This window comes from Gorilla gorilla, chromosome 1 (assembly GCF_029281585.2).
Source record: "Gorilla gorilla gorilla isolate KB3781 chromosome 1, NHGRI_mGorGor1-v2.1_pri, whole genome shotgun sequence".
NCBI lineage: Eukaryota > Metazoa > Chordata > Mammalia > Primates > Hominidae > Gorilla > Gorilla gorilla.
Genome location: NC_073224.2, coordinates 32,954,849 through 32,979,027, shown reverse-complemented (window position 1 = coordinate 32,979,027; position 24,179 = coordinate 32,954,849). Strand labels below are relative to the sequence as shown.

Here is a 24,179-nt window from a genome sequence, read left to right as displayed (position 1 = left end):
TTGCTGAAGCAAACACAATGGAATCTTTGAAACTAGAAAAGACATGTATCAAATAAGCCACTTTATATTTATTCCAAGAAAAGTCTGACAAATGCATGTTAGTAATGACTTGAAATCTCACCTTTACATATTCCCTGCATGTCTGAATTATTAACAAAGATAGAGTCAGAATGAAAAAGAATGAATAAAATTCAATATTTTCAATCATATTCTCTCATTTGAGAATACATTTTATACCAAATGCATTTAAAATCAGATTTATGGCCTACTTAAATAGTGAAAATAATATTTTAAATGTGTAAAGAAACTCTTTCTCCTGGATAGATATGTGAAGAGAAAAATGTCAGGTGTGGAGTAGCTGTGTATTCTAGTCCACAATCCTATTAAGAATTTGCAAACCACATAATGAGTTAAGGAAAAACTATTAAAAATTAGAGATATTTTGAATAAAGGAGTAGTCTCATCAAGCAATAATGAACATACTCCTTATTTGAGAAAAGAGAAATGTTTGTCAATACATCTCTATAAAACCTAGATTTTCCCTTAATGTTCATCAACACCTGCAGGGAAGCCAATGACATTTTGTGCTTTTTTTGTTTTTACTGATATTTTTATTTATGATCTTATGTTCCAGAGCATTCAAGGAGACAAATGGTGTAGTAGACAACTTTTGGGGTATCTGCAGTATTCAATGCCTCACCCAAAAGCCACACAAACATCTTGCTGACAGAATCGAACCCTTCCAGTCACAGCTGATTGAAAGAGGTGTCCCACTAGTTTTGCCCAGTGATAGACAGTCCTCTCTCTCTTTTTAGAGTTTGGAATTGGATAAGGAATATTAGACTCTACTAATCCTGTGAACTGAAAACACATAAACTCCAGAGCTATAAGATAATAACCTGTAACTTATGCGTGGAGGCAGAGGAATAAGTGTACAAGGAAACATGAATGAAACCAAAACATGGAGAGACTTAAAATGAGAGAGAGGGAGAGAGAGAGAGATCTTGCCATTGGGATCTCTGAGAAAGTCTGTATTTTTAATAGTAATTTTCTTCCCTGATTGCATGGTCTTGCCAGGAAAACACTCTCCATATGAGGAAGCATTGAATTTTTTCACTCAACAAATATTTCCTGAATGCTTACTATGTCTAAGGCACTGTGCTATGTGCAGGGCATGAGCAAACGAACAAGGTAGACATGATATGGAGCTCATAAACGGAAAGACTGAAATTAATGGGGTAATTAGTGGAGGAGGTAAAACATTTGCTGTGGACATAATAATAACACCACCTGATCCAGCTTAGAGGTATTGGGAAAGCTTTTCATGAGGTAGTGGTGTTTAGGCTAAGGCTGATGGATAAAAGTACAGAAATAGCAAGCATCACCTGTGTGTGAATTAGAACCGAATCTAGGTCATTTTTCAACTGTAAATACCAAATACTTCTGGGAATGAAGCATATTAAACCATTCTGTTCCCACTCATAAATTTTCACAGGTAATTTAGACAGTTAGAAGAACAAAGAAAGAAAACCAAGAGTGGGAATGTCATTTAAAATGAAAGTGAAGAGCAACAGACATATTCCCCACTATCACATCCCAGTGATTCATGATTCTAAGCATCTATGAATTTTTTCCAAACTCAGAGTTTAAAGCAACATTTCAGGTGTTGAAGACAACCTTCGTAAAAATAATTTGACCTCAGGAGAGTTATTATCTCTATGTTGGATGAACGAAAATTATAGAAAACTGAAGCTTGCCACATGGGATACAGAGCAAGAATTAGATAGATTTCATCTTAAGGGGAACTGGCTTCAACTTGATTAATCAGCTAATCAAAGGTCTTGGTTAAATTTTAGTTTCCTTATCAACTGAAAGCAAGGCTTTTCAGAGCACACCATCTGTGTAAACACAGCAGTTACAGGTGAGGGGAGACAGCTTCCTCTCTGGGCAAGAGTCTGTTTAATTTCTATCCTTTTAATTATGGCTCAGTTAAAGGACATGTACATATAAAATTTTTCTACCTACATTTTATTTTAACAAAAATGAGACTTTTAGCTTTAAAATGCAATATGAACGTTAATAATTAGGTAGGTAAGTGTAGTCAGAGAGCATGCCAGGCAGGAACAGCTGAATGAAGGCCCCAAGGCAGGAAAGAATGTAAAATGTTATATTTGGAGACAGGAGTATGTGGGGGAGAAGGGGAAGAGAGACTGGAGAGATAAGCAGTCTCCAGATTACACAGGATTTTGAGACCATAAAAAGAATATGGAAATTTATCATAACAGTCATCAAAGATTTAAAGCAGAGAAATGGTATGATCAGGTCTGCATTGTTAAAATAGTGGATTAGGGGATAGATACAGGAATATTTGTTAGAAAGTGATAGCACTGGTTTGTATGGCTTGGGTTAGGCTAGTGATGATGGTTAAAATAGATAGAGGGAATAAATTTGAAAGCAATATCAGAGGTGGAATTTATTGATTTGATGATTATGCGTCCCAAGAAGGAGGAAAATTCAAAAAGATGGTCATGTTTGTAGGTTGTCATTTGCTTTGATTAGAAACACAGGAAAGGGGGCAGGTTTGGGTTAAGTTCACTTCTGTTTCTATTGAGCTTGAAGCTCTTATGAGACATCTAAAAGGAAGAGTCTAAGAAAGAAGATCTGGGTACAATTTTTAATTTAACATTTATTAGTATATATCCTTGAGATGTCTTAAGATTGTACAAAGTCAGAAGTGAAGAGGCCTCAAGTTGATCCAAGGTTTAAAGGTCCAGTATAGGGGGAAATTAACAAAGGAGACTAAAAAGCAACAACCAGAGAAAGAGAAGAGAGCCACTGGGAGAACTCTGGCTATATGGCCACACATTTCTAAATAATTCCTGGCAACTTAGGAGGAATCTCCAATTCCTCTTCAAATTTCAGGGAAATATATTGGTTATGATAAATCAGCCATCAGTCAGTCATACAGCTAGTTTTGTGATGGAATAGTGTTAGAATAATGGTTCACTTTCTCTTAATGCAGAACCCTCTCTTCTCTACAGTAATCCAAAGGCCATTGTTTACTGGTTCTACCCAAAGATTTGTCAGAATGTCAAGGAAAGGGTGTAACACTTTGGAAGAACAGAAATGTTAAATGGCAACTGGCAGAGGAGGTAGGCTTCCCATTTAACATTTGAGCTAGAGAAATATACCCAGGAAGCTCTGCAGTCTCCCCTCTGTTGCCCAGTGGTAATGTGAGATGACTGAATTTTTCACCTTTCCAGGCAAAGCTCCGGACATTGCATGCTTGGAGTCCCCCATCCACTAGAGGGCTCTCACCACACAGGTGATAGTTTGGAGGTCTCAAGGCCTACAACAATGTGTTTCAAAGGCTATCTGTGAAACTAGTGTAATTTTGTACAGTTCGGTCATACAATAGAGTTAGTGTTAGAAACACTGACTGAGAAAAAAAATAGATGAAGCAATTAGATTTCTCTCTGCTTGGAAGTCTTTTCCCAACTGTATGTAATTTATACAGGTTGGCAACTTACAAAATTCTTTGTTAGCAAATTACAGCGGCCAATTACATCTTAATTCTGTTTATCTTTATTTCTTTACCCTCTTGTTCCTTCAAATAATTTCATCCTTTCCCCCTTCTTTTTAAAGCTTGCAAAGAGAAAAAAGAAATTAAACTAATGCAGAATATGGGAAGCTTTTCTCTTTATTGCCCTTGCCCTACTGGTCTACCCCAAACACTTTTTTCTACAAGCTTCTTAACAAATATAGACATAATATAAAATTATTTTTTAGAGTCCAAAATGAGGACTCGTGCTATAACAGTGGAACACTGCTTTAAAAGTGAGATATATTATCACATATATTGTGCTCAAATACCTCAAGGATAGGCCAACTATTTCTAAATGCATTAGATTTTGAACCCATCTGTTGCAAACTTTTGAACAATTTTTTGAGTGGCTTTGGGATTCAGACTAAGGTATTGGGCTGGAGGAACTGCAAGAAGCAGCCCTGGAGTTTAGCCTTCCACTCTATCTCAGAACTGAACCTATTGGAATCATGCCATGGTATTCCTGGGTATAGAAGTTCGATTCTGGCAGAGTTTTTTTCTTTGCCCAACGGAAGGTGTATTCTCCAGGCATAGAGTGCTTTCTTTTCAAAATGAGTTGATTCTGCCTTGTATCTAAAATGTTTAAAATCCCCAACAGATCTCTGGAGGGCATATTTACAGCCAACTCATAGGTTTACTGACCTCCCCCACCACCACCTGCAGAACATTACTGGGAGAAAAAGCCCACCAATAGTCAAGTCATATAGTCTGGACGATCCAAGATCCGTAGAGTCGTATTTGGACCTGTTGTACAACCAAAAGTATGTGGGAGTAGAGAATTACTACGCAGTCTCTTTCCTCATTTGTTGGCAGTGAAACAGAATCACAGTAATTATATCAGAATGCTCTCTAGTCTGTTGATGAGCTATATATATTTCTGTTTGATGAATTTCTCCTTATTTTGTCAATGCCAGGTTATTTAGGAATGCTGCTTCTGTATATGTCATTTCCATACATATTTTATGACAATAAAACAGATCAAACAATACAAATAAATTCCACTGATTTGTGTTTATTAAACTCCTTACAACATGTGGTATTATACTATACTTGACAGCACTTTAAATATTCAGAAAATGTGTTTCATGTACTTTTTTTGATCAAAGATCATAATCAGACATCCGACCTAACTTGTGGATTTTATTCTATACATTTTAATTCAATCAATTGACATTACCTTTGATCTGAGATGATTCTACACTAAACAAGAATATATAAACAGAGGGATCAAATATCTTCACCTAAAAACCACTGCTGGAATGCCTCCCAAATGCTTCTTGATTGCCAACAGAGGTATCATTCAAATGTAGTTTGAGGGGCATGATGGAGAAGAGCATTTGCTATAATTGAAACTGCAAGTGGTTATTCTTTGTTAATTACAGTGCAAATACAGAATTTTAAAAACTGGCAAGAGTATCACCTCTCAACAGTTTCCTTTACCCATTAGAAGCTTTGCCATTAGGATAATGGGTGTCTAAGGAAGATTTCTCTATTTTGCCCTATCTGTTTTACTGCTCTTCCTTTTCCCATAAATGAATCACAAGAATTTGAAATCACTGGTAAAGATGAAAATGGATGTTCCCATTTCTAACTTTGACCTCACTTCTTCACAGAATTTTGTTCATTTTCAAGTGAAACTTGTCTTATAAGACATAAGGGCTGTGAAGGAGAGGAAAACAGTAGGGAAGGAGAGGGGAAGGTTGGCTGGGAAGAGGAGGGGAGTGGTGAGATACCATCCCAAGAAGCCTTTCTACTTGAAGAAAATGCTATAGCCCTAACAGAAAATGAACTATATGTAAACAGAAATGACACCATAAATCACTTCTGTTTTCAGTAACGTCCAAAGCCGCAAGGTCTGTCTGCCTCTATCTATTCTAAATCAAGCTCACATTGAATATTCCACTTGCTTTCTCTGCCAAAGAGTTAGAGAGAATCTCACGATAAATACACACTGATTTGGTCAGTGGAATATATGCTACTATGAAAGTTGAGACAGTTTGAGCAGTAATGAACTCTGGAGTTATGCCATTTATAATTCTTTGTGTTTTTATTAAATATTATACATGGGTTCTTGTATTCATTTCAATATAATGTTATGGTGAACTACTGACTGAATGTATCTGTTTGCCATGTGGGTTATAGGCATCTGTTGAATATTAGGGAATGTAATTCAAGTGATTTGCCAAGAGCTCCATCAGAGATGTGGCCTGTGCATATTTCTGAGTTGAGAAAACCACCTGAAGTATATTGACCTATGGTAGTGCAGTGATACATCTGAGCCAGGAAACACAATGACCAGCCCAATTAGTTAAAGTGTCATAAATATGCCACTACATTTCTCATTTATCACAAGTCCAATACAATTTCTTATATTTCACTTTCAAAGCTTTGAAATATCAACTCAAACTATCTGTGGATTTGGTGCTTTTCATATCTTAGGACCCAAGGGACTGACTTGAGTTTTGAGTAGAATATAAAGTGAAGAAGTAAATGTTCTTAGGACAAGTGAATATGCTTTAGTGGGAATGATCTGTAATTCAAGACTTTCCTAGACTAGAAAACAATAGTATGATAGTCTGGAAATTGACAGGAGGTCTACATGGAACCAAGTAGTGAGCAGCTATTGTTGTTTTGTTGTTGGTTTTTGACTTCATGAACAGTCCAGATCACTTTTCTAGACACATAATCTAAGAAATCTACATATAATTTGTTGATTTCATGTTTTTATAATACTATCAGATAGATGCAACTATTACCTGATCCGGACAGAAAAAATATTGCATTGAGTAGGTGGGCATTTTTATGCCATCTTTGTTTGGAGTTGGCCATATTTCTTGAAAAAAAAAAAACAAAACAAAACTTTTTTTAATGTAAATGTTTTCTATTTCTCTGATTTGTAGCTGGGCATAAATACAAGTTATAAAAATCATGTTTTAAAAATGAAATTTAATTTTTATGTGGTTTTCTGCCTGGGTGGTTTACTTAAGCATTATGTGGAATGAGATGGTGGGTAGTTTTAAAGTGTAAGGGTATTTAAAAATATGTGGCAACTTGGGCTGGGTGCGGTGGCTCATGCCTATAATCCCAGCACTTTGGGAGGCCAAGGCTGGTGGATCACGAGGTCAGGAGATCGAGACCCTCCTGGCTAACACGGTGAAACCCCGTCTCTACTGAAAATCCAAAAAAAGTTTAGCCGGGCGCGGTGGTGGGCGCCTGTAGTCCCAGCTACTCAGGAGGCTGAGGCAGGAGAATGACGTGAACCCGGGAGGTGGAGCTTGCAGTGAGCCAAGATTGTGCCACTGCATTCCAGCCTGGGTGACAGAGCAAGACCCTATCTCAAAAAACAAACAAACAAACAACAAAAAAAGTGGCAACTTGGAATGCAGTTTGCAATGAGGAAAAGCTTTTCTTCACCATGAGTCTAGCTTTCCCTGCCATGAAGAGCGGCCACAGATTGAGACTTTCCAGTTCTTTCCTGACTCTATAGAACTTTGTATTCATTTTGAAGGAAACACTGAGATGTAGAGTCAGATTCTTCATCCAGAGAGGGCAACCTTATACAAAATTGTGAAGTGGACTTCATATACTCAGACTGCTTTCCTGCCTGACTGTGTCTCTTTTTTGCACCAACACACCCTGGACAATAGGCACCTCATGTGCCAGTAAGGTATTCTTGTCAGAAAGGAAAGATCATATAAACATCCATTCCTAGCTAAGCCAGTGCAGGCTAGATCTGTTTACCTTTTCCTAGCAGAGAAGAAAGGAGTGGGGAGCTGCCTAGAAGAGGGCAATCCATACAGATCCATACAGACCGTGTGATTTCCTGTACCATAGCTCATATTGTACTGTGTTGTCTTTTCTCTGATGAACTGTGGCCTCTTCATGTGTTGAATCCATGACTTAATGTTTTTTGTATCTTTAGTATCAGCACATGATCAAGATTAAAGTGGGACTCCATTAGTATTTGAATGAATGAATGAATTATGCATAATGTTAATTTCAGACAGAAATCTTCTCAGTCCTTCTCGAATGCCTTTAAAAGGGCACTCTCCTATTTTGTGTTCTGCATGCAACCCTCCCTGTCATTCCAATGTGAGGACTCAGCAGAATTCATATCACTAAGTCACCTATGGCCCACTCTGTTTTCCTGGCCCAGGGAAAGAATGTGTCAGGAATGTGAAGAAACTATTTTGTATTTTGTCCTCACTAAGAGCGTATATATGAGTTTTCTCTTGGATAGAAAATAGAGACCTTATGTGAGTCTACATGACAGCCAAGAAATTGTTGTGAAGAAAATGGGCTGATTGGGCTTGTGTTAGTCCATTCTCATGTTGCTAATAAAGACCTACCTGAGACCGGATAATTTATAAAGGAAGAAGGTTGAATGGACTCACAGTTTCGCACAGCTGGGGAGGCCTCACAATCATGGCGAAAGATGGAGGAAGAGGAAAGGGACTTCTTACATGGCAGCAGGCAAGAGAGCATGTGCAGGAGTGCCCCCTTTATAAAACCATCAGATCTCATGAGACTTATTCACTATCACAGGAATAGCATGCGAAAACCCACCCCATGATTCATTTACCTCCCACCCGGTCCCTCCCATGATGCTTGGGAATTATGGGAGCTACAATTCAAGATGAGATTTGGGTGGGGACACAGCTAAACCATATCAGAGCTGATGCTGGGTTCTCATGTCTTCATCTTCTACAGTTTACTACTTTTGTTTCCTCTTTGATCTGGCATTTGTTTCTTGTCATACAGAGCAACGGTTGGCAAACTATGGCCCCTGGGTCAAATTCAGCCTGATGCCTGTTTTTGCATAAATACAATTTTATTAGAACACAGCCTCTCCCATTTGTTTTCTCACCAGGACCAACAGGGCCGAGTATTTGTGACAGACACCCTATATGCCCACAAAGAGTAAGATATTTACTTTATGGTCTTTTATATAAAAAGTTTGCCAACTCCTGAAATATAGCAAATACGGTATCAAGATATTTATATTGCCTTTTGACTTCTTTAACCAGATCAAGGAAGATTTCAGACCATTGCGCAATGCTCGGACAGCCCATGATCAAATCCTAGTTTCACCTTCGAGGCAAGTTACAGCGGCATCTGTGGAAATACCTGCTTAGACCTTCTCCAAGAAAACCTGTCACAACGGCATAGTTGGCTGACAGCTTCGAATCCAGCACCAGGCTGGTGTCAAGATCACACTTCCCTTGGGATGCTCCCAGCAATGACCGTACATGACAAGACTAATGGTGACAACACAGCTCTCCCTCCCCAGGACTCTTCCAATGAGCATGTTTGTTTGGGGACACCCATTGGCTTGTGTAAAGCTACGCCAACTGTGCCATGGTCTGGGGCTCTTTCTATTCATCCTTCCTTCCCTCTCTCCTTTTACAGCGTCCCACCCACCCCATGGTCTGAAGATTCTCCCTGACGACTCCTGCTCCCTTTCTTTTAGTTTTCACAGGCATTTATTCGATAAATCTCTTGCAGTTCTAAACCTGTTTCAGATTCTTCTCACAAGACCCCAACTGACACATTATTTAACTCCTCTGGGCTTTAATTTCCTCCTTATAAAAGGATGCTAAAGATGATAACTATGTCATAGAGTTTCTGTAAGGATGAAGTAAGTATGGTAGACAATATTTTTGGCATTGTTTGGTACAGTTCGTGGTGTCCATCCACATATACCCTTTACTGCCATGGCCTTTGGGATGGCCCCCAGCCAGTTCCTGCCTTTTGGGCCTCCTTCCTGCCTCTTCTTTACCACATTATGACTGCTCACTGAACCTTGTGCCTGTGGGCATGTTTTCTTCTCCTTTAAGCTTCTTTAAAAATTAACAATAGGTCTTTTCAGTGAGTGATTACAGCAACAGCATCCTGAAAGAACTGACAATGCATGAAATAATTTCTTACTTGTATAGCATGCACTTCCATTAAGGTAGTCTCAAATAATTATCTGTCTAAATGAATAATAAAATGGAATGTAAAGGGACTTCTCATCCCACTCACCATTATTAATATTATTATTTTTTCTTTCTAAGACATAAAAATCACTGCATAGAGGGCAAAATAATTTAGGTCCAAAAATGCAGTCCTGTCCTGGAACCCCTGAGAATGACTTTGATGAGACATTTCCTGAGACCCAACAGAGACCCTCCTGAGCCTATCATGAATGTCCTTAAGCTTGTCATTTCAAAGTAGTAAAACTCTATGCCCCCTTTAGAGCTAACTGCAGCAAAAACTGCTTGAAGTCTTGCCAAAAAGTGATTGAATAACTTAAGCAAGTGAAGAGACAGTTTGCTTCTCCCACACTGGGACGATGTACATCTGGTCTGAGGTGGCAGAAGCAGTGCTGTTCCAGGAGTTCTGCTTCCACCTTTCCCTCCTCGACCCCCAGGATGAAAGATTACTCTTGGGTTATGCCTTTGTATCCTACATTTTGCCTAAGGCTACTCAGCAACCAAGTTGGAGCGATGACATTGCTGATGGTTGGTCAAAAGTTTGAAAAATAGTGAATTAGAGGTTAACAGAAGTCACCAAAATCCCCTTAGGACATTTGTTGCAGACATACTTATGATTTACTGGCAAATATTATGGTTAAACTTAAAGTATAGGACAAACATACATAATATATATAGAGAGAGAAATGTTAAAATGAAATATATTCTATGTTGCTAGTTGGCCTCCAAGCAAAAATTGAAATAGTTTGAATTACGAATTTGTGTTTCCCTTTAACAGATCAGCATTTAAAGGTGAACAAGCTCTCCCCCTTGGTAAAGTGATTACTGGGCATTGGCTTGTCAAAACTACTTACTGCATGAGTTCAAAACTCAAAAGCTCTATTAAAGTTCCAATTAAAAATATATTGTCTATTGTCTATCTTTACTCTCCTCCACCTCCCCTCAGCCTTTATAACCCTTTGGGTCTCTGCTGACCAAAAGGCCCTTGTGTATATTCTTAAATATTCATGCTCCAGCACTCCACCTCTCATTACGCCCTCAGTGATTTCCAAGAGCAGTGGGCTTCATCATTTGGCCTCTGGGTCTCTGAGTATGTAGCTTCCTCAGATGGAGAACCTTCTCTCCACCTCCCCCGACCCCCATTTTCTTTTTACTCCCATCCCTACTCACCTCCACTACCTTTGCTTGAATAACATTTTTAAATTTCCTTGCTGATATGGTTTGGCTGTGTCCTCACCCAAATCTCATCTTGAATTGTAGTTCCCACAATCCCCATGTGTTGTGGGAGGTAATTTAATCATGGGGATGGTTATCCTTATGGTGTTCTTATGATGGTGAGTGAGTTCTAATGAGATCTGACGGTTTTATAAGGGGCTTTTGCCCTTTTGCTCACTCTTCTCCTTGATGCCACCATGTGAAGAAAGATGTGTTTGCTTCCCCTTCTGCCATGATTGTAGCTTTTCTGAGGCTTCCCCAGCCAAGCTCAACTGTGAGTCAATTAAACCTTTTCCCTTTATGAATTTCCCTGTCTCAGGTATGTCTTTATGAGCAGCCTGAGAACAGACTAATAATACACTTGTCCTTCCTGACTTCATCCAGCTAACACTTTTCTTGAGAACTGTTTTGGACCCTTTTTGCATGAAGTAGAGACCTCATTTGGTCTACACCAGAGGTCAGCAACCTATGGCCAAATCCTCCTCACCACCTGTTTTTGAAAGTGAAGTTTTATTGGAACATAGACCTCCCCATTAGTTTATGTATTGCCTATTTCTGCTTTCTTGCTACAGCTGCAGAATTGAATAGTTCAGACAGAGACCACATGGCAAAGCCACAATATTTACTCTCTGGCCCTTTATAGAAAATGTTTGGCTATCTGTGGCCTACACCTTTTGGAAGCTGGGTGTCTTTGAGTTTGGAACTTCATATGAAAAATTACAAATTTGTGATAGAGAACAAGATGTAAGAGTCGGGTCATTACAATTTTAAGTTTGCAGTTTCTTTAAATAAAAAGAAAAATTATTACTTAAATAATGTAATTTATAATAATTTGATTTACAATAAATATTTTAGATAAGTATCCATTATATAGAATCAGCCAAATACTAATTAAAGAAGAGGCAATCTCCAGCTTTTATTTCTACAGGTGAGTCCTTTTGTAAAAAAATAAACTAAAGGTATGTAGGGGCATTTAAAAATTGTTCAAGTATACTTTTTTACTGTGACAAAATATAAATAATGTAACATACAATTGACCATTTTAACAATTTTTAAGTATCTAGTTCAGTGACATTAAATACATTCACACTGTTGTGCAAGCATCACCACCATCCATCTCCAGAAGATTTTTATCTTCTCAAACTGAAACTCTATACCCTTTAAACACTAACTCCCCATTCCTCACTCTCTTTAGTCCCTAGAAACAGCCATTCTTGTCTCTGGCTTCAAGAATTTGAGTACTCTAGATAACTTTGTACAAGTGAAACCATACAGTATTTGTCCTTTTGTAACTGGCTTATTTTACCTAGCATAATAATGTCTTCATCATTTACCCATATTGTATTATGTGTCAGAATTTCTTTTGGATAAAGGCTGAATAATATCATATTATATTTATATACCACATTGTGTTTGCCCACTCATCTGTCTGTGGACACTTTGGGTTGATTTTGCCTGGTAGCTATTATGAATAATGCTTCTACGAACATGGGGGTACAAATATTTCTTTGAGACACTGCCTTCAATTCTTTGGGGTATATACCCAGAAATGGAATTGCTGGGCCAGATAGTAATTTTCTGTTTAATTTTTTGAGGAACCACCATATTGTTTTCCATTTTATATTTGTACTAGCAGTGTACAGAGATTCTGATTTCCCCACACCCTTACCAAAATTTGTTGTATGTTTTGTTGTTGTAGTTGTGTCTGTGTTGCTAATTGCCCATTCTAATGATCGTGAAGTGATATCTCATTGTGGTTTTGATTTGCATTTCCATAATGATTAGCAATGTTAAGCACCTTTTTATGTGCTTATTGACAATTTGCATGTATTTTTTAGAGAAATATATATCCTTACCCTTTGCGCATTTTTAAATCAGGTTGTTAGTTGTTTTCTTGTTGGGTTTTAGGGGTTCTTTACATATTATGGATGCCAGCCTCTACTCAAACATACAATTTTGTGCTATTCCATGACTTGTCTTTTCACTCTGTTGATAGTATCTTTCAATGCACAAAAGTTTTCAACAGTAATTTAATTGCCAATTTTTTTGTTTCCATTGTTTTTGGTGTCATATTCAAGAAATCACTGCTAAGGTATGTCATAAAATTTCCTCCCAATATTTTCTTCTATAAAATTTTATAATTTTTGCTTTTATATTTGTCTTTAATCCATTTTGAGTTAATTTTTGTGTATGATGTAAGATAAAGGTTCAACTTTATTCTTTTGCAAGTGGATATATAGTTTTTAAAACACCATTTGTTGAAGAAACTGCCATTTTTTTCCCCATTAAGTGGTCTTAGCATCCTTCTCAAAAATCATTTGAACATATATTTCTGGACTCTCTGCTTTATTTCACTGGTCTATATGTCCATCTTTATGTGATAAAATACACATAACATGACATATTTTACCAGTACCACACTATTTTGATTAATGTAGGTTTGTAGTAAGTTAGAAAATCAGGAAGCATAGGCCAGGTGCAGTGGCTCACGGCTGTAATCCCAGCACTTTGGGAGGCCGAGGCGGGTGAATCATGAGGTCAGGAGATCAAGACCATCCTGGCTAACATGGAGAAACCCCGTCTCTACTAAAAGTACAAAAAGTTAGCTGGGCGTAGTGGCGGGCGCCTGTAGTCCCAGCTACTTGGGAGGCTAAGGCAGGATAATGGCATGAACCCGGGAGGTGGAGCTTGCAGTGAGCTGAGATCGCGCCACTGTACTCCAGCCTGGATGACAGAGCGAGACTCTGCCCCCCCGCCAAAAAAAAAAAATCAGGAAGCATAAAAACTCCAATTTGGTTTTTCTTTTTCAAGATTGCTGTGGTTATTTGGGATGCTTTAGATTCCACATGAATTTTAGGATAAATGTTTACGTATCTGTAAAAAATGTCATTGTTTCAAATATATTCTTCCGAGACATTTGCTACATAAACCAAAACCTATCCTCTTTCTCATTCCCACTGTTGTTACTTGAGCTTCTCCTATTTGTTCCTTTTTTTTTTTTTTTTTTTTTTTAAGAAGGAGTTTTGCTCTTGTTGCTCAGGCTGGAGGTGCAGTGCTGCGATCCTGGCTTGAGTGCAGTGCTGCGATCCTGGCTCACTGCAACCTCCGCCTCCCGGGTTCAAGCAATTCTCCTGCCTCAGCCTCCTGAGTAGCTGGGATTGCAGGCATGCGCCACCACGCCCAGCTAATTTTGTATTTTTAGTAGAGACGGGGTTTCTCCATGTTGGTCAGGTTGGTCTCAAACTCCTGACCTCAGGTGATCTGCCTGCCTGCCAAAGTGCTGGGATTACAGATGTGAGCCACCACGCCCGGCCTCTTTTGCCGTACCAAAGTAATGCTTTTTTAATCTGCCTACTGTATTCCCTGTGCTTTGTCCCTTCTAAATTAGATTGGTTGACAACAGCTATTAGGCTGGCATTACTTTCCTTGAGCAGCTATGTAATGGTAGTAAGTCCGTTGCCTGATGCACACAGCAAGTAAATACGTGGAGATATTGGGATGCAGCAAAGAAAGAGGTTTAATAGTATGCTGCTGAATGAGGAGATGGAAAGGAACCTCAAATCTATCCCCCCAAGTAATTTGGGGCTAGGTTTTACAGAGTTTTGCAGTGGGCTGAAGCATGGAGATTGTTGACTGGTTGGAGAGCTCAGAGTGAAGTCATGGAACGGGGAAATGAAGAAACTGTATTCTCATGTTGATTCTATTCATCTGTGGCATTTTCAAGCTGGTTAATGTCAGCTGTTTTGCCGGAATTTGGGATGTGAAAAACATCTTAAGTAATCCTTAAACAAAATCCTTATGATTCTAATGTCAGAGATTATGTCTATAGGAACAATGAGATGCAAATCAATTCTTAAACAGTCTCATGATTCTAATGTTAGAAATCCTGTCTATAGGAACAATGAGGATGTAAATAGTCAGTATCTAGTGATTTTTGGTTACAAAGAAGTGGGTTACGGTGCAGCCTGATTAATGCTTAACTATAACAATATTTCTGTCCAGAATTCTTGTTAATCATGGGAGGATGGTTTCAGCTATTTCACAGTAAGATCAAATATCACTCCTTGGAAGTTTTTGCCTCCTTTCTGTTCAAGGACACCATAGGTCCCAGGCACTGGACGTCTCTGTGGGCTGCCAGGATGGGTTATCAGAAACGCTCACCCACGGCTGATATAAATATGGTCATATGGTTAATAATTCTTGTGTGTAGCTGGTAAGAACACAGCTGGAGAACATAAAGATTCAGCCGTTCTCTGCCAATTGGATTTTAATGACCAAACCACAAAAGTTTGGACTATTTAAATAAGACAAATGGAAGAAAAATCCAATATCCATACCGCCCCCACCAAAAAAAAAAAAAAAAAAAAAAAAAACCCACACAAAACCATGTGATTTGTAATCTGCAGAACTGTAAAACCAATGTTATATTTGAGTAGAAAAAAGTGGAAACTTCTTGGATATGCACAGCAGCCACTATTTGGAGTTTCAGTATTTGACTCAATAAACTGTATGATTAAAAATTTGCAGGCAGAAATCTCTTCCTTTTTCCTTTTGGAGGTTTGGTTTGGTTTTATTTTTTTAGCTGTCTTCCAAAAGGAATTCCAAAGGTTTTTTTGTTTTGTTTTGTTTTGTTTTTTTTTTGACAATTTTATCATTTCTGACTTAAGCCTGCTGCATATCTCTTTGAAACAACTAGGCCCAAGGGTGGCTCAGGCAGCTGCCTGAATTCCACACAAATGTAAAAAGTCTCTTCCATTTTGAGTGCTGTACTTCGCTATAATAGAATCCAGATGCTTAAACCATTCAAAGATTACCTTTTACAGTGTGAACAGAAGCATGAATGTAAGTGTTATGTTAAAATGTAGTTAGATTCCAATTGTTACTAAGCTTTTTGAGTGTGACTTCTGAAGGAGAGTTGAGGCAGAGAAGCCTAGGAAAAAGAGAACTAAAAAAATGGGCCTGGGAATGTCTTATCATGTAATCACTGGAGAGAGTCATAATTAGATTAAGCTGCTGCAGAGTGTACATAATTAACAGCAGAAGAGACCAAGACACCCCTTTTGAGACTGGGGTAATAACTCAGCAAGCAGGAGCCAGATTTCTCCTCCATGTAACTTGAAAGGAAATCCCATTATGATGTGAAACTGAGCCGCGACAACTCAATATACTGTGTTAGCTACCACGACTATCTTGACTTCACAAAGAAGTGATGGGAGCGGTTTCCTACTGTGTCTTACACGTGCATGTAGTGCAGGTGAGCTCCCAAAACCTTGTTTTATACCATTTATTATAGAAAATGCTGCACATCCCCTGCTTTCATATGTATGTTCAGTCATAGCTACATGTACGCACACCAATGTGGACTAACACTAAACTGTTATGTTGGAATAAATGACTCATTTTTTTCAGCCACCAGAATGCCTGATGGTTAAACAACAGACCAGTCTAATATTTGCATGGCACAAACAGCTAAGTTATTTTTGCCTTTAGGACAATGTTGGGGCACTGCTTACAAATTCTTAGTGATCAATCTCTGAATGTTTGAGCCAATTGCTTTCCTGGAGAAAAATAATGTAGAACAATTTTTTTTTTTTTTTGAGACGGGGTCTCACTGTGTAGCCCAGGCTGGAGTGCAGCAGCATGATCACGGTACATTGCAGCCTCTACCTCCCAGGCTCAGGTGATCCTCCCACCTCAGCCTCTCGGGTAGCTGGGATTATAGGGGCATATCACCATGCTTGGCCAATTTTTTTTGTATTTGTTTGTAGAGGTGGGGTTTCACCATGTTGCCCAGGTTGGTCTTGAATTCCTGAGCTCAAACAATCCACCTGCCTTGGCCTCCCAAATTGCCGGGATTACAGGTGTGAGCCAGCATGCCAGGGCCAATTTTTATCATTTTATATTTTCAGGCACCACCAAAAGACATTTACTACACATTAGCACTGTGTGTGAAACTTTTTTTGCTATCTCAGAATTCAGAGTTCGCATTAGAACCCAAAGGTGAAAAGTCCTACTGAAGGTCAAAAAAGGGGGCTTTCTGAATTAGGAGTTTTTTGCCGAGATCTCAATTACTTCACCTATGGGTCTTGGCCTCCTCACTTGGAAAATGAGAAAACTGAACATGATTTTTAAGGTCTTCTCTGATTCTAACATTTTAGAGGTTCTAAAATCCTCAAATCAGGGCTGACCCTTTGCATAAGAAGAGAAGTGTTTTATTTATTTATTTGTTTAATAAATATGATTGCAAAGGTTTCCTGTCTCAGAATCTTTGTGCTCTTATCACCTTGCATGCTGGATTGCCTACCTGAATTTTTGCCAGGAGGGTAGTCCTTTGGAATAAGACAGTAATTGTGTTTTCAGATTTTATTGAAAACAAAATTTGCTATGTGAGGTGAAGATGTAGCAATAAGCCGTTCTTTCCTGGTAATTTATTCACACGGAACTGGATCCCCAGATAACAGAACTGAGGGACCAGGGGAAGGGGTGTTCAAGGAACAGGGATAGGCTAGAAGGTACTTGAAGGGAAGGCTGATGATTTCAGACAGTGGGTTAGGAAGACCCTGGGAAAGTGGAGTACATTGAAATTATTATTATGTTAAAAGAAAAACCTTAGACAAATTAAATTTAACAGAGATTAGTTGAACAAAGAACAATTTGCAAATTGGGCAGTCCCAGAATCACAGCTGATTCAGAAAGACTCTAGTGCTGCTGCATAGTAAAAGATTTGTGGACAGACAAAGGAAAGTGACATACAGAGAATGGAAGTGAGGGAAACAATTGGATTGGTTACAGCTTGGCGTTTGTCTTCTTTGGACCTAGTTTGAGCAGTTGGCCACCTTTGATTGGCCAAAACTCAAAACTCGGTGATTGGCACAAGAGTAAGTTACAGTCTGTTTACACATCTAGTTATGTTATAAATATGTACAGATAAACTTTTGGCCAAACTTAAGATATGTAGGGAAGTAGCTTTAGGTGAACTTAGCTTAACAATTATTATGCTGAGACATTGCAAGTTTAATAATTTCCATCCAAAGACACCAAGAATTACTGAGAGAGTATTGTTCATTAGTCAATGACTCTGTCTTGTTCACAGAAAGAGCATAAGAAATTTATATCCCTGACCCCCCAGGAGGGCAATGCTTCCTTTGATATGATTATCTCTGTGCTATCTGAAGAAGTCTGTTCATTCCTAAGGGACACCAAAAACAAGGACTTGGTGGGGACCAGAACATGATGTAGGAGCAAACAACTGGGATCTATGCAACCTGCCTCTTTTTAGTGCCTTTGAGTGGTGACTCCAAGCAATGCATACCCACAGTTTAGTACTAGAAGGAAGGTAGAGCTTAGGAAACCAATATTTCATGACAAATATCTGCCTGCCAATGATTCTAGGTGTTTTGGTTGTAAGCGGTTAAGGTTCAGAGAAACTAAGTAATATAACTACGATGATATGGCCAGAAACAGATAGGACCAAGAATCAATCAAGTCATCTACTCATGCATATAGAAATGAAGGTTGTATGGAGAGGAATTACTTTATACTTCTTCTCATTGCTAGAAGCCTGAGTGACCAGGAGATAGAAGGGTTACTGTCTCAGCACAATCTCCTTTATTGGTGCTCTATCTTAAGTGCGCGTATGAAAAGCTAATGAGGGCCTCCTTTATTAGTGCAGAAGCCCAATTTCTTGGGGTGATTATGTCCTATGAAAGGGCCCAGAAAGACTGCCAGGGCATTGGAAATTATTGCTTTCTGAACTCCATACAGCCATGGCGTTCCTTTTCAAAAGCACATGTCTGAGAGGCTGTTCATGTTCTCAAAAGTGTGATACCAGCTTAGACTCAAGACTTCTCATAGTCTGGCCCCAAACCAACAGCTAAATCTTATCCCCAGCCTTCTATCTCCCAATGTTGTTTGGTGGTGCTTGATGCAGTTAGCACTTTCCTGCTTCCTCATGGATCAAAAGGCTTAATCTGTGAGCCCACGATCTTCTGAAGGAGGAGACTCAATATCTCTACCTTCCTGTCTCCAATTTTGTAGAATCATTCTGTTTCTGGGTTTTGGGAATGCAGAATCGAGATATAGGGAGAGAAGCAAGTGCATGTGTGGAAGAAAAGGGGATAAAGAGGAAGGTCTGAGTCACCTGAATCATGGGCCACGAGAAAAGAAAGCACAGGTGAAGAGGGTCAATATTCACAGGCTTGCAGTGAGAGGGCACGGAGAAAGCAGAACAGGGAGAGCAGGGTGAAATAAATGGAGAGGTGGGAGATCAGTCTTCTCAGATTGGAGAATCAGTTTCTTCAAGTTGTATGGAGCTGGAAAACTGGACACCCCAGGGTATTTTTTACAAGAGTTGCTGTGTACAATGTGCTTAGATCTTCATTAATGTTTTTGAAGAGCTGCAAGTCAAAAAGGCAATTCTTGCTTCTATCATGCCCCTCTGAGTGTGGCTCATCCCAGGACGGAGCCACAGAGTCACAGCTGGCCATTGCTTATGCTCCAACTCTACCTTAAACACTCTTCTTTTTTGTCCTAGGCAATAAGTTGCTTTCCCTTCAAGGACAAACTCAAAGGTGATTTCCTTGGAGAAGTTTGCACAGCATTATCCTACCTGAGTCCAAAGCAATAGACTTCCCTAATCACTCCAGAAGCACTTTTAAAATGACCTCAGTTCTAATTCATATCACAGTCTGGCACATTGTGTATGAGGATACATTTATCCTTGTCATATATCTCAGCTTGGTCATGTTTGTATCCCTAGCATCTAGCAAGGTGCCTTACATGGTGCATATGACCAGGACACATGCACAAAGTAGAATAAATTCAGATGCAGTCTGGTCCTAATCAATCCAAATATCCAGGTTTGTACTGTATACTGGCCTTGATTCATTATCATTCACATACAAGGCTTAAAATATTTTACACAACTGGCCAGGAGCAGTGGCTTACGCCCATAATCCCAGCACTTTGGGACACTAAGGCAGGCGGATTACAAGGTCAGGAGTTTGAGACCAGCTTGGCCAATATGGTGAAACCCTGCCTCTACTAAAAATACAAAAAAATTAGCAGGTCGTGGTGATGCATGCCTGTAATCCCAGCTACTAGGGAGGCTGAGGCAGGAGAATTGCTTGAACCTGGGAGGTGGAGGTTGCAGTGAGCCAAGATCGTGCCACTGCACTCCAGCCTGGGTGACAGAGCGAGACTCTGTCTCAAAAAACACAAACAAAAAATATTTTACACAACTAGAATAAAGGGTGTTAGTAAAATTCTACTTTTTTCCTTCATTTTATACACAAGATGACAGATGCTGATGTGACAATTTATAAGTCTGAAGTAGTCTTTTTTATTGTCTCTGGTCTGTTTCATACATGTCTGAGCCTGTTATGTGGGAGAGCTATATAAAGGAAACAAAAAATATTTAAAAGATATCATCCCATTTTATTTGGTTTCATTATCAAGAAGATTTGTATACCCACCCCTGTTCAAAGTTAAATGAGCTTGCTCAAATCCTTTGGGCACTTAACTGGAATATAAATAAAGAAGGAACACTCTCTCTGTTCTTGTTGGAAAAAATATTCGTGTAGTGCCAGGTTTGTGATAGTAAAATCAAGTGATTCATCAGCTCATTCATAGTTACTGCTACCCAAACTCTGCTTTTAGTTTAATGGTGTAGATAGTTCAGAATTGTTACAGTTTGAATTGTACATAGTAAAATCAAGTGATTTATCAGATCACTATACTTACTGCTACCCAAACTCTGCTTTTACTTTAATGGTGTAGATAGTTCAGAATTGTTACAGTTTGAATTATACACACGATTGCTTCAATTCTATGCTTTATTTTGGATGACAGAAAACCTTGTTTTTGACACCACAGCAGACACTGTTGGTGGCTTAGTCAATGGCCTTATCTCCATTTTTCTCTGGCTGACAGAGCCCTCCTTCGCTGTTTTTGCTTGGGAATCCACATTTCTTCCCTGAGATTATGAAAGTAGTGACTACCTCCAGTTCCAAGAGTAAATTCAAAGTGCATATGCCAGAAATTATTGGCTTTAGCATAGGTTACGGATGTTATTCTGGCCAAGGAGATACAGGAAACTGTCTTATGGGGGCTACCTAGGAAATATCACCCTTAGTCCTAAGTTGAAAATAAAAATGATGAAAAGAAGAAACTACCTGTCTCTACACATTGTAGTGCCTGTTTGTAGTTGTGGTTTTTGGAACTACCAAAGAATAAAGCTGCCATGCTGCAAATGAGAGCACAGAAAGGTGAGAAGAAACTGAATCCTTGGTATTGTCCTTGAGCCCCTGAATTATGCATTCCTGAAGTCACTCTACCTTAGTATTAAAATGCTACCTGAAATGAAGAATACCTTCCTTGTCAAAGACAAATGAGATGGATTTTTATTTTTATTTTTTTGTTATTTGCTACTAAAGGTATAATAACTCATCTAGAGAAAGAAGAATATAAAGGAGTAGCAATACATAGTTCTTACCTCAGCTTATACTTTAATTGGAGAGAGCAAATCCACATAGGAAATGACCAAAAAAAAAAAAAAATTGTAAAGCCATAGATCAAGTCGAGGTTCTTAACCATTTTTGTCCAGCAGAAAGAGGTACAAGTCTGGGGAAGTGGATGGCGCCCTTTGCAGACAAATATTTTTAATGAACAAAAGTAAAATACACAGGATCACAAAAAGAACTGGTTATACTTTAAACATTTCCTTAGGTTAGGAACTCTAGAAAGCTCCATAGTTAAATACAACACTAAGCATTCTTTTTCATGGCATTAGGCTCTCAGAGTCAACACGGCTTATGTACTCAAGCCCAATGCCAGCTTGTTCACGGGCTACAAAGTGAAAAGTTCAGTTAGATAAATTATCTTATATTTTAATCCTTTTCCCAATTGCCTAGAGAATACTCGATGATGGCCTCAAAGAGTGTGTTTATGTAAAATTAAATGAGTGTTGGCAGTGTTGGCACTTTTTTTTTCTAAATGGAAAAAGGGGTTAATTTTATGCTCTTTGAGGCTGAACCAAATCTGACTTATTTTAAATGTGAAAATAAAATATAAAAACGGTTTTTGGAGTTATTTCTAAACAGAACTACCATCAGAATAATCTGAATCATCAGAATCGTTTATTTCAGAAAAATCGGATTCATCAAAACTAATTTTTGGCTAACAACTCTTTGAGAACAACGTCAACATCACACGTAGGAATGCCATGTTTTTTAGGATTTGACATTTTCAATTTAAGAACTACTATTAAATATATTTTGTAAATGGAAATACCACTACTAAAATCAGAGTGCTATAAATAGAATGATGCCTTTTGTTTACTTGTTTCCAAAGTTGATATACTAGACTAATGTGAAAATAATAATAAAAGCAAGATATTTCGTGGCAAAGTTATCTCGGGGTAAATGCTGCTGCTGCAAGCACTACAGGCAAGTAGTCCTGGGGCAAGCGGGAAAAGGGTTAAACACTGTTAATAATAAAGTTTAACTTAAAAATAACCTGAATTTAATCAAGTTATTTTCCCATGTGGGCTCTACCAAAGTTGTGACCAAGGGATAGAAAATCATTTAATTTTTTTCATTTTTCTGGAAGTAAAGACATTCACAAACAGAAGAAGGGATATGATATTGCACACTACTCTTCACTTTAACTGAAGCAGTGGTGGAGCAGTGGACTAGAGTGTATAATTGGTCCTAAGTATATGTTATCCTTTTCTTTCATTCACGAGGCCCATCCATACAGTTTTCCTCCCCTGTGCTCTCTCTGTGGTAAGAATATGCTTCCTGCTCCAGCAGCATCAGGTTTGGCCATGTAACTTGATTTGGCCCCAATGTGAGCAGAAATGATGTGTACGTTTTCACAGCTAAAGCTTTAGAACAAGTATGGTGGTTCCACCATCATTCTTTTCTTTCTGACATGAAAATGGCATGTACCAAATAGAGGTCATCTCTTTAGCCTGGATCCCAGACAATGAAGACAGATGGAACAGAAACTGGTCTATAGTAATAAGTCACACGAGCAAGGAATACACTTTTGTATGTAAGCCACTTAGAATTCGGAGTGTTTTTTAATTAGTGAAACATAACCCAGTGAAAAATAATAAATGTAAGTTGATATTTATGGGCAAACATTCTTATTTCTTCATAATTATCCTTGTTTCTGTAACCAGATGATCTTTGTCTCATTTCTAGCTCCTTTTAATGTTAGACTTATTTCTCTTAAAATTCAGTGCATATTGGATATTTAAACATTCATTATCATTTGCAATTATTTTTGTAAGATATTTTGTTTCTTCTTGGGGCAGGTTAGTGAGTTTTGCAGTCGTGATCATTGTCAGATAAGATATGAGTGAATGGGAAATTATTCACATCGTTAGGTAGCTCACTCCCACTATAGCAACATGATGTAGACTCAGCCTGAAGCCAAAATGTCTGGATGAGGCCTTTTCAGTTGTAGAATTAGCTAACCAGAACTGAGATAAGGTCCAATACACAAAATCAAACATCTGGATTAAAATTTAAAAGGTAGTCAATCATCTTGATATTTTTTATTGTCAACACACTCAACTTTCAGATATTGAATAGATGGTCTTAGTCATGTTGGCTGAAAGTTTATGGCTTCACTAGATCACAGCTGAGGCTCCCAGAGAAGCCATCAAGACAAAGCTAACAGTTTTCTAAGAGTAGGGACAGGTTTTTATGTCAAAATTTCAGTGCTGTCCTGGGAGGTGTTGGACCCGATTCCCATATATCATGGTCACATCTGTGCTTCTGACTTATATGATAGTCTTTCCTTTATGACTAAACATAAAAGGAATTTTGGTTTTGTGGAATACTGTCAAGAAAAGTGAAGAGGGGGTTTGGTCTGGCACCATTCCCAGGTCTAAACTTTGTAGAGGTATCCAGGGAAGAGCTGTTATTAATTGACATTGACAGTCAAATGAAATGGGTCAACTCCTGGTGATCCAAGGCTATTCATGCAAGTCCCACAAAACTCAGGTTCTCCTTTTCCTTTTGTTTGAAGCCTTCCTTTGGGTTGTTTTGGTTTTTACTAACATTTCTACCAGAAAAACAGAAAGTGTATTGCCAACTTTGTTAAGTGGCTCAGAAAATAAATTAGCATGGAGGATGCTAAACCATTGAGATGTGAAGATTATAAATTAATCCACATATGAAAGTGTACATATCATTAAGCATTGGCTGAAAATCACTTAAATGGAGATCCAGTCGACCTCCTTTCACCTTGTCTGAGGATCACTTACTGATCCTTTAAAAAAAAGATTCTAGAATCACCTCCTTGTGAATCCTTTCCAATCCCTCTTAGTCAGTTGATTTATCCCTCTTCTGGACTATTTTAGCACTTTGTACATA

At 38.5% G+C, this 24,179-nt stretch overlaps 1 long non-coding RNA gene across 1 annotated transcript; it reads left to right on the top strand.

Annotated features, from left to right (window-relative positions):
- Positions 1 to 3,100: 3,100 nt before the first annotated feature.
- Positions 3,101 to 8,772, top strand: LOC134758327 (uncharacterized). The gene is made up of 3 exons (XR_010133392.1): positions 3,101 to 3,152; positions 8,475 to 8,524; positions 8,632 to 8,772. It is a non-coding gene; the product is annotated as an uncharacterized lncRNA (long non-coding RNA).
- The last annotated feature ends 15,407 nt before the right edge of the window (positions 8,773 to 24,179 follow it).